This window comes from Phascolarctos cinereus, unplaced genomic scaffold (genome assembly GCF_003287225.1).
Source record: "Phascolarctos cinereus isolate Bilbo 61053 unplaced genomic scaffold, phaCin_HiC Scaffold_5;HRSCAF=322, whole genome shotgun sequence".
NCBI classification, from domain to species: domain Eukaryota; kingdom Metazoa; phylum Chordata; class Mammalia; order Diprotodontia; family Phascolarctidae; genus Phascolarctos; species Phascolarctos cinereus.
Window position 1 is genome coordinate 123,280,722 of NW_027555958.1, and position 9,201 is coordinate 123,289,922.

General features: G+C 36.5%; 1 pseudogene across 1 annotated transcript; it reads right to left on the minus strand.

The window, feature by feature from the left end:
• Nucleotides 1-299: 299 nt before the first annotated feature.
• LOC110208973 (ribosome production factor 1 pseudogene) lies at nucleotides 300-8,742 on the minus strand (annotated as a pseudogene). The gene is made up of 2 exons (XR_013486939.1): nucleotides 8,311-8,742; nucleotides 300-3,125 (listed from the first exon to the last, which is right to left on the minus strand). The product of XR_013486939.1 is annotated as a ribosome production factor 1 pseudogene (transcript).
• Nucleotides 8,743-9,201: the final 459 nt, after the last annotated feature.

Below are 9,201 nucleotides of genomic sequence, written 5' to 3' on the forward strand. Positions count from 1 at the left end.
TCCCAGAAGAGACAAAATCATCCTAATGAGGAGCACTGGATTAAGTGTCTGGTCTTGCTGGTCATTAGAAGTCATAAAATGGATGCCTTGTGAGAAAGATGAGACAGTTTTCCTTCGATTTATTTTCCTGTCCTGGTCTCCAGGGAACTGATAAAGACATTGAATAACTTTTCTAGCTCTTAATCTTCAATCTATAATTTTCTCTCTTTTAAAGCAGACTTTTCCCCAAACAGAAAATAAGCCAAGCCAATTTTCTTTTCTTTTTAAAAAATATTTTAATGTATTTTTTATTTGCTTTTAACACTTTTTAAATGTTTGAGTTCCTTGATTTTCATTTTGAGTTAGATGTAGTAAGTCACACAGAATGAGAAGGTAAGTATGGTTTATAATATGCATTGCAGGTCTCATTACAGTATCTTTACCACCAAATCTACACCTTTTCCTTATTACCGTTGAAGGTGTCGCTATCCTTCCAGTCACCCAGGTTATCACAGCTTCAGAATCAGTTGCCCATTCTTGTTTTTATCTCTATTTTTCTATTTGAGTTTGATACCAAATCACAGCTCTGAACCAAAAAAAGAAGAAAGAAAAAGGAAAATGCCATGGGTCTCTCCATTGCCTTTGCTGTGCCAGAATTCTTTCAATCTCCCTCATTTCTAGCTTTTCTTCTTGATAAGAAAATTGGCTGGAGCAGAGCCAAGATAGTGGAGTAAAGGCAGCAAACCAGCAGAACACTCTTAATATTCTCATCCAAACAGCTTTAAAATGACATGTCAAATTGAATTCTGGAGCAGCATAGCTGACCAAAGGTCAAGGTAAGACATTTTTCCAGCCCAAGAACTTAGGAGGTGAGTAGAAGTCTCTGACAACAGTAGTGGGTCTTGGAGGCAGTTACAACAGAAGCAGAAGCAGCAGTAGTGGGAGAAAAGACCAGAGCTGGAAAAAAAAATGACTTTCAAACAGAAAACTCAAGAGAAGCATGAAAAGTAAACATGAAAGAGAAATCATAAGGGACTTAGTAAGGTGTAGCTGTTTATATTCCTATATGGGAAGATGATACATGGAATTCCTAAGAACTTTATCATCATTAGGGCAGTTAGAAGGCATTTATATAATCAGAGGCCATGGGTGTGAATTGATTATGTTGGAATGATCTTCAAAATAAAAATGAAAGGACAAGGAAGAGGGATGTGCTGGGGAAAGTGGGAAGGGAGAGGAAGAATAGGGAAAATTTTCTCACATACATGCTATGTGGGACAGCAACCCTAACCCGAATTTACTTGTATTACAATCTCCCGAGAAAGGGCATCTGCTCCCCCCAGTATACTTACAGGAGGAGAAAGGCGAGGCACAGAAAGCAAAATGAGATTATATACCCTAAGGCAAAAACCTTCACCCACCACTATCCCTTACTCCCATTGGCTGGGGAGATGGGCTTACATTCTAGGCGGGAAAATTCAAAGACAAGGAAACAGGGTATAGCCAATCCAAACATACATGTCCTTATTTAGTAAACCTAATGCTAATGTAGCAGTGATGTGATGATCAGGAGGGGTTTAGGGCCAAATTCCCATGAGTTAGGTAATTCCTAGGAAACTGAAATCCACTGCAATCTCCTCTCCCCAACCCCCTTTTCCCTTATCCCAGAGACAAGAGAAAGGCAGGAAGCTAAGGGCAAACAGTTCAGGTTGGGGGCAGGGCTTATTCTTTCTGTTATGTGCTTAAAAACAGGGTCTGAGCTGGGGAGGATTTTGAAAGCAATAATCAAGAATTATTGACCTTTGAGGAGGCTTCACTTCTGAGAGTTCATCTCTCAAAATGCTATTCCCCAGCTTTCAGTACAAGGTGAAAGTTAGAAAAAAAAATGGATATAATAAAGAACATACTCCAACATTCATTTATTATTACTACACAGAGCTGATACATTCAAAGAAAAATCAATCAATGAAAGGACCTTATTGACAAATATATGGCTGAAAAGTGAGTATCTTCAGAGAAGGTCTCCAGTAGAAAAAGAAAAAACAAAAAACCAAAAAACTAAGTTCAAAACAGGAGATGTCCAATCCTGCTTTCTCAATACTTCATAATGGAAATTTCCTTCTACTTCTGTCCATTTCACGGGGCTTATGAACCCATTCTTATTCTCCATATTTAGAATCAAAGGTTCCTTTTTGAAGAGATCTCAATTTTAAGGTAAAATATGCTCCAACTTCTTAAATTCCCACTTTCTTTTTGCTCTTAAAAAGGTATCAGTGAAATCTGAAAAAAAATGTAATCCCACTGATTATGAAATTTTCCAACTTGACTTCCAATAAACTAAGGATAATGGAGGAATAGAGAAGCAAACATAGGTCCAGTGGAATAACCCAGTCTTGTAAAATTATTCTGAAGTACTTCAGGTGAATGTTGAGCAGGTTATTTCCCTTTCCTCTTTATCTCCTTGCAGAGGTGAACACTTTTTAGTTGTACCAAGAGGCAAATGACTGAAAACAAGTCCATTGGGTATTTTGTGATCTTTATTGATAACAATCAGATCTGTGAAATCTTGAGAGATACACTGGGGGATAATTCTTTTCAAAGCTAGTCCTCTTCGGTAATAAACATGTGAGTTTAGTATAACAGCGGACAGCTACTCACAGAACCTCACTGTTCTCCCACGAGGTCTGCCAGATGTGGTAATAAGAATCTCGGGAGAAGTCTGTTGAAATGAGAAGCAAATTCATCTGTAGCTTCATCATAAGCAACCTCTTCATCATTAGGGTCGACTATCGTCTCATCATAAACTCTCTGGTTTTCAATGGTCTTGGGCACTGGTTTTGATGATGCTTTATCTCCAAGTGCCTCTCTCTCTCTTTTTTAAGCTTTTTTTTAGCTGCAAATTTTTCCTTTCGCCGCTGCTGCTTCCAGCCCACGAACATGAAGTGGCGCCGGTGCTTGTTCTTGCTTTCCCAGATGCTGAAGCCAGGCGGGAAGGCAGCGGGTCGTGGCTGGGACTACTGCGGGGCTGTTCTCTGTCGCCCCATCCGAGTGAGCCTCTCTAGGGCCCTCAGCCGAAGCTTCCGCTTTGTGCCCCACTGATCCTCGCCTCCACCTCTAGTTTCTCCGCTGTGCGCCATGTCTAGGCCCTGCAAAAATTTATTTTTATTTTTTATTTTTTGGTTCTGCAAAAATTTTTAAGCATTACTCAGAGGCTCCCAGTTGCCATATCTGCAGCACAATGAATAATAGATAGAGCAAATATGCGATTTGCCTCAGCAGTTAGGCAGGCCTATGAGTTAGCAGCAAGAGTAACAGGGAACTGAGAATCAGTTTCTACAGGTACAGAAAACAAGCAAAATGTTCCAAAGAACACATGCAGATCATGCGCCATGCTTGCTTCTTCTTATAAACTGCATACATGTTGGAAATGGCTGTAGAAATTCCTCTTTATATGCTGGGTTATCAGAGAGAATAAAGTGCTCCTTGAAGGAAAGAAAAAATATACATATTTTAAGGCAGGCAGGTCAGAAAAAAATGAAAGAAAAAAGGAAGGGAGGAAGGAAGGAAGCTAGGAAGGAAGGAAAGAAAGAAGGAAGGGAGAAAGGGAGGAAGGAAGGAAAGAATCACCAGAGGATACATTGTCTTCTGAAGGTAGCCGCCTGGGATGTGATGGAGAAGCTCTCAAGACTTGTCAAACCTGGGACAACTAGGTGGCACAGTGGATAGAACACCAGCCCTGGATTCAGGAGGACCTGAGTTCAAATGCAGCCTCAGACATACAACACTTACTAACTGTGTGACCCTGGGCAAGTCAATTAACCCCATTGCCTAGACCAAAAAAAAAAATTGGACTACCTGAAAGCCATGATCAAAAAAGGGGGAAAAAAAAAAGTCTTGTCAAACCTGATAACCACCAACTGCTTCTGGTGATTCATGTGGGGACAAGCGATACCACCACAAGATGTCTAGAAGGTATATATAGGGTTTATAAAGTCCTATTCCAGAAAATAAAGGCCTTGGGGACACAGGTAGCATTTTCAGCATTGCAACCAATTTAAGGAAGTGCCATGGAAAACAAAAGAGAATATGAGAAATAAAGAAATGGTTAAGAAGGTAGTGTCAGAAATGGGATTTTGGGTTTCTGGATCAGGTCTTTGGGTAAAGGAATAATGGGAACATAGCACAGAATATAGTTCATTTGATGAGGGACCAACTTAGTTAATTTAATATGCTCAGCATATGTCTTTTATGTACCTACATATTTACATATCTCCCCCTTTAGAATGTACACTCCTAGAAAGCAGGGATGATTTTTTTGTTGTTGATTTGTTTTTTACTGGGGTGTTGGGGGAGATGGAATGGTGCCTGTTTTTGTAATGTATCCCTACTACTTAATATACTGCTTGGCAAATAGTTTGTTGTGTGATTTTAAAAGACATATAGGAAAGATAGAAATAAGAAAAGGTAACTGAGGATGAACCAGAGGACAACAATAATGGAAACGGTGATGTCCAGAACAAATCTTAAGCTAATGATAAAGACTAACAAAGTAAGGGCAGTTAGGTGGTGCAGTGAATAGAGTACCTAACCTGGAATCATCTTCCTTAGTTTAAATCTGGCCTCAGATATTTACTAGCTATGTGACCCTGGGCAAGTCACTTAACCCTGTTTGTGTCAGTTCCTCATCTGTAAAATCAGCTGGAGAAGGAAACTGCAAACCACTCCAGTATCTTTGCCAAAAAAAAAAAAACCAAACCACAAATGGGGTCACAAAGAATTGGACACAACTGAAACGACTGAACAATTAAAAAAATTTTTTTTAAAGAAATTCTTTTAGATATACTGAAGAAAAGGCAAGGCTCTACTTTTTGTGGTGGATATTATGGTGATGAATTATGTAGAGAAGACAGAATTGTTCAGATTTTTAATTTGCTTCTGTTTTCTTCATCAAGTAAATAATCTTCTGATTGGGAAGTAGAGAACAAAAATGGTTTACAGGGAATGGAAAGCCAAGACAAATAAAGGGAGCACTTTGCTACCTTTCAAGCGTTCAAGTCACCAGGCCTATAGGAACTTTCTTGCTGGATATCAAATGAACTTAGGCATGTGATTGCTAAAGCCACTGTTGGTCATCCTTAAAATTGCAGAGAAAATATAATCCCAATTTCCCCAAAAGGACAGCAAGTTGAATTTTTCAAAGCATAGGATGGATAAATCTGAAATATGTCAGGCAGAAAATGCAAAACTTAATGAGAGATTGGATAAAGGGCTGAAGGAAAGGAAAAAGTGAAAGATGGCTCTAAATGTTCAAACCTGCAGGGGAAGGAGGTAGAGAACAAGCATTTATATAGTGCATCGTGTGCCAGGTACTGTACTAAGACCTTTTACAAATATTATCTGTGATTAATGCATATAAAATGAAAGTGAACTCAAATCCAAATTGGCATGAAATATTGATGATGAGCTGGTTGTTAAAATATGAAAGTACTGTTTATTTCATAAATTTTTAAATGAGCATACTTTCCCTTGATTTGTCATTGTTTCTATGTATCTGAAATTTTGACTCCCAGGCTTAGGAAAACTTTTAGTTTTCCATTAACTCTAACAGTTTCTTGGCTTGGTCCGTATTAATTTAACTCAATTTCAGTTACATCCATGCCAAATATGTATAATAAAATATAAAATAACAAAAAACATGACAAAGCATGGTGACAGAGCTCTAACAATGCTAAGGTGTATGCTTTGCTAAAACATTAAGTATTAATTATATCAGAGAACCATAACTGGGGAATAAATATACAAAGTCAACTGCAGTTCTACATAAAAGGCGTGTGGAGCATATGCATGGTGGAAGAAAGAGTTAAATATTTCCCTGAATATATCAAACAAAACTAATTCCCCTATGAACAACCATAATGGCCTCTTCCATAAGAAAGGTTTTCCTCAGTTTACTCACTAACCAAACACAAAGCCATCTTCGTTGTATTCTTTTGGTTTTTCAAAGCTTGAAATTCTTTCACTTTTGACAAGTTGTCTCTGTTCTAAAATATCCCACTCTTACCAAATTCAGCTTCCTGTTTTAATGGTTGAATTTGATTTAGTCTTGACTATGTTGTATTATCACATGTCCCAGGAAGACTTGTGCTTTCTTTGACAATTTACTTAATGGTTTTTTGTGACTTTTTGTGAGCTCTGAACTTCCTTGGTCCAGCAAAGAATTTGAAAACTCAGCCCATGATTTTTCCTTATATATCATGTGGAGTGATACATGATATAGAATAGTAGTATGAAGATACAGTGTGGTACAATGAATAATAATGGATGGACCTGGACTTAGGAAAGAATGTGTTTGAATCCTACTGCTGACATTTGAGGAGTCTTTTAATCTTTTGGAGCCTCAGTTTCCTAATATATAAAACAGAGATTATAATATCCATTAGTACTTAGCCTATGGGGGTGTTAGAGGATAATGTGTGCAAAGAATTTTGCTAAACTTTGAAGTACATTATATATATACATTACATATATAATATATAATATATTATATATATACACACATGTGTATACATATATATGTTGTATGTATATATATATATATATATATATATATATATATATATATATATATATCTCAGTTATCACAACCCCCATCTGCTTAATGTCTTCCAGCCCACATTGTGCTGTCTATAAATTTTACTCTTCTAATTATTCATTTGTTATATGGATATAAAAAATTTCTTGAACATACTCCTTTTTTGTCCCTGAGACACAACAAGAGAATATAATATTTCTCTCCTATGAAAAAATTGGTAGTATGATGGATGAAACTTCAGGAAACATTACACTAGCTGGTTGTTTAAGCTTTAATTAAAAACATATTTGTCCCTTCTTTGCTTGACTTGAAACATGTTTCAGCCAACCTGAATTATTACAAGAAACTTTTATCTCCTTTTCTCTGGTATAATGGGATTTTTATCTTTAGCAATTTCTGGGAAAAGAAGAAGAATGTTCTAATTGCATGCTATTTTGAAGATCCTACAAGAGCTTAGAAACAAACAATTAACTTGTTCCTGAAATGATGGCCTTATAATAGGATGAACTCTTAGTTGTATAAAACTAATCCTTATTCTAGATTGTATCTCACATTTCTTCAAATATGCACCACCCAGAGGTCATATACCGCCTTCCCAGCTGCAGTTTTGCATAATTGGTGCAAATCATGTCTTACTCCATTTCCCAGCTCTCTTCTGTAACCCTACTTGAAATTACTCCTTGAGATGAGTGAGTATATATTACAGAAAAGTAGGATGTTGACTGCATTTAATTGTGCTAACTGCAATTAATGGAGCTGTGAATGGAGCCAATCATTCCAGATAACAATTTGGCACTAATATATATACACACATTTTTATATATGTGCATACATACATATGTATGTGCATCCGATGCATGTATACTTACACACATGTGTATACATATATGTGTATACAAATATATATTGTATATATTGTCTACATTATGTACATACATAGATAATACTTTTTAAATATAGTTAAAATATATATAGCCTTTGATCCAGCAATATCTACCAAACATATATCACAAGGATATTAAAGACCAAGGGAAAGGTCTCATACATGTGAAAATATTTATAGCAGCACTACTTATAACAGTGAAGAATTGGGAAAAAATGTGGTCCTATTAATTAAGGAATGGCTGAACAAATTGTGGTATATTTATATAATACAGTATTATTGCACTGTAGGAAACAATAAAAAATGAAAAAGAAGATTCATATAAATTGATACAAAGTAAAGTAAGCCAAACCAGGAGGAAAATTTACATGGTGACCATAACAATGTAGAGCTAAACAACAGAACTCTGATCCATTTGGTGAACAATTGTAACTTTGAATTGATTTCTGCCACTTAGAGGCAAAGAGATGGTAGACAATAGGTGCAGAATGAGACACACATTTTCAAATGCGACTCATTTGTTGAATTATTTTGCCTGACTCTATCAGTTATAAGGGAAGATTCTGGGGAGAGGTTGTTGGAGTCACTAGGAGAGGACAATGATGTTTAAAAAAGAAAAAAAGAAAAAGAAATGAACATCAATCAATCAACAAAAAATTTACTAAACACCCAGCACAAGCCAAGCACTGTGCTAGATGCAGGAGATACAAGTACAAATAATAAAACAATTTATACTACCAAGAAGCTTGCATTCTAATGGGGAAGAGAACACACGCATATGTAAATATATGCAGCATAATTATAAAATGAAAAAATACAAAGTAGTTTAACCAAGACAGTTTGAGAGGAACAGTACCTTTTTCCATCAGCAGCTCTGCTTGGTTTCAATTCCTGGAACCTCATGATTCATTCAGGACAAACTGAATGGAATATAGTAGGTGCTTAATACATGTTTTTGATTGATTGAAATCCCATCACCAGCAGATTGATTTAGCTTTTGAAATGCAACACTTTCTCAACACCCTCATTTGCCTCTCTGCTTTGGTTGGAGGGCTGGAGGGTATAGCAATAAATTCCTCCCAAAGGCCTTATTTTATCAAGATCTCAGAACTTTCCAGGTAACTCTCCATTTTCCATCAGTGGCTCCACCTGCTTCATTTCAACTCCAAGGAACATCATGCTCCTTCACCAGGCACCCTCTTCTTCCCCTCGCTTCCCTTTTCAACTTCCTCTTGTGTGTTGTCTTCCCCCTATTAGATTGTAAGCTATTGAGGGCAGAAACTGTCTTTCTTTTTCTTATTTGTAGCCCCAGTGCTTAAAGGCACAGTACCTGACATGATAAGTACTTAATAAATGTTTGTTGAATTTGAATTTGAAATGTAATTTTACCCATTACATATCAGTATACCATATAGAGTAAGGGTCAGGAATAAGGAAGTTGCATGCTATATCATTATTATAATGAATAATAGTTCATATTAATGAATAATTTATTATTATTAATAGTAGTAGTACCGGCCACTGGTGGTCAACTAGTTAGATGAAAATTCAGAGCCATTAATGTCCTAACAGCTGTCATAGTAAACAAGTATAGAGTTAAAATATCATTGCTGTAAGTTTTTATCCTGAAGAAAATCTAAAAAAAAAAAAACTATTACCACCTTCTTCCAACCTCAAATCTCTCCTCACTCAAATCTATCCTCTACTCAGCTTACTGATTTTTTCTAAATCATAGATCTGGCCATGC